A 2665-nucleotide genomic window follows, 5' to 3' on the forward strand; every position below is an offset into this window, starting at 1 on the left:
AAAAAAAAAAAAAAAAGAGAGAGAGAGAGAGAGAGAGATAAGAAAAGTAAAATGTGGAAGATGCATATTATGGCATAATATGTAGCAGTAAGAAGAAACAGTCTATGTGGATAATTGTTTTTGTGTTGTTTTGGGTTTTTTTTGTTAACCTCACCCGAGGATATTTTTAATTTTTTTTTTAATTTGTATTGATTTCAGAGAGGAATAGAGAGAGAGGGAGAAACATAAATGATTTGAGAGAATCATTGATTGGCTGCCTCCTGCACACCCTCTACTGGGGATGTGCCCTGATAGGGAATGTGCCCTGACCAGGAGTTGAACCGTGACCTCCTGGTTCATATGTCAACACTCAACCACTGAGCCACACTGGCGGACCCTAGGATATTTTCCCAATGATTTTTAGGGAGAGCAGAAGGGAAGGAGGGAGAGAGAAGAGAGGGAGAGAGGGAGAGAGAGAGAAACATCGATGTGAGAGACACATTGATTGGTTGCCTTCCACACACCCCAATTGGGCTGGGATTGAACCTGCAGCACAGGTACAGGCCCTTGACTGGAAATCAAACCCTTGACCCTACAGTGTGTGGACCAATGCTCTAACCACTAAGCCACACCAGCCAGGGCTGGATAATTGTGTTTTACATGTTCAATGAGAAAAGCAGGAAAAATTTTAAGTCAATATATTCATATGTTACTATATCAAACTAAAAGGGTTTTGCACAGCAAAGAAAACCATCAATAAAATGAAAAAGACAACCCAGTGAATGGAAGAATATATTCACCAATGATATAACTGATAAGGGGTTAATATTCAAAATTTATAAAGAACCTATAAAACTTAACACCAAAAAAACAAACAGTCCAATTAAAAAATGGGCAAATGACCTGAATAGACACTTCTCCAAGAAAGCCATTCAAAGGGCCAATAGACATATGAAAGGATGCTCAATGTCACTAATCACCACAGAAATGCAAATTGAAACCGCAATGAGATATCACCTTGCACCTGTCAGAATGCCTATCTATGTATATAAAAGCCTAAGCGACCGTTATGACCGAACACCTAGTCAACCGGTTGCTATGATGTGCACTGACCACCAGGGGATAGACACTCCGACCAGTAGGTTAGCTTGCTGCTGGGGTCTGGCCAATCGCGACTGAGCGAGATGGGCCAGACATGTCCTGGCACCCTCCCACGGTCCCTCCCTCATCACTCCCAGCCGCGATCATGCACCATGGGGTCCCTTTTTCAGGCCTACACCCTCTCACAATCTGGGAACACTCAGGGAATGTCAGAGAGCCACTTTTGGCACGAGTCTGCTCAACCCAGGAGCTTCCCCTTGGTGGTCAGTGCACTCCAACAGGGGGAACACCACTCAGCCAGAAGCCGGGCTCACAGCTGGCGAGCGCAGCAGTGGTAGCAGGAGCCTCTTCCGCCTCCCAGCAGTGCTAGGGATGTCCCACTGACGACTTAGGCCGGCTCCCCACTGAAAGTTGGTGGTCCCTAAGCCACCAGTCAGACACCCCCCGAGGGCTCCCAGACTGTGAGAGGGTGCAGGCCGGGCTGAGGGACCCCCCACCGAGTGCAGAAATTTCATGCACTGGACCTCTAGTCTATAAAAATAAAAGCATAATATGTAATTAGACTGGACACCTTCTAGACAACCTTCAGGACGAAGCCGTGGTGGCTGAGGCTGAGCCCCTGGCACGAATTTCATACATCGGACCTCTAATATTCTCATACTTGTGACACAAACTGCTGTGCCCATTTGTATTTTGGCAAATGTCTTTTCTAAGCTGTCAGGGGTGGCTCCATCTCAGCTGTTTTTCCACCACCACTCTCTCTAATCTTGTCTAGGTCTGAATCAAGGCACCTACCCAACACCTGTCTCCCATCCAAGGCATTCTTCATTGCCCTGCTGTGGTCACAGGGGAACTGGCGTTTTGAGGATTAACTGTCCTAGCCTTTGGTTATCTGTTAAAATGTTTTCTGTGAGAGCAGCTTCCACTTGGAGGCTTTGAAGAAGTGACTTATTGAAAACTAGAGGGTCAAGATATGAAATTCGTGCACGGGGGGTAGGGTCCCTCAGCCCGGCCTACACCCTCATCAATCCAGGACCCCTCTGTGGATGTCCAACTGCCGGTTTAGCCAGATCCCTGCAGCAGTCAGACATCCTTCTAGCAATGCAGGACTACTCTCTCCTAACTGCTCACCTGCCTGCTGGCCTGATCGCCCATCTACTCTTTCCTGCTGCCTCATCCCCCTAACTCCTCTCCCCTGCTGGCCTGATCCCTCTAATTGCTCTCTCCTGCCTGCCTAATCCCCCAAACTTCTCTCCCCTGCCGGCCTGAACCCACTAACTGCTCTCCCCTGCCTCCCTGATCCCCTAACTGCTCTCCCCCACCTGCCTGATAGCCACTAATTGCCTCTGCCTTGGCCCGCCACCATGGTTTTGTCCCAAAGAACATCCGAAAGGTCATCCAGAAGATGTTTGGTCTAATTAGCATATTACCCTTTTATTAGTATAGACTAGAGGCCCGGTGCACAAAATTCGTGCACTGGGGGGTGGGGTTCCCTCAGCCCAGCCTGCCCCTCTCACAGTCCAGGAGCCCTCAGTGGATGTCCTACTGATGGCCACAGTCTGGCAGCAGAGGCTCGGAGCAGGCA

The sequence above is a fragment of the Myotis brandtii genome, unplaced genomic scaffold, assembly GCF_000412655.1.
Source record: "Myotis brandtii unplaced genomic scaffold, ASM41265v1 scaffold298, whole genome shotgun sequence".
Taxonomy (NCBI): domain Eukaryota; kingdom Metazoa; phylum Chordata; class Mammalia; order Chiroptera; family Vespertilionidae; genus Myotis; species Myotis brandtii.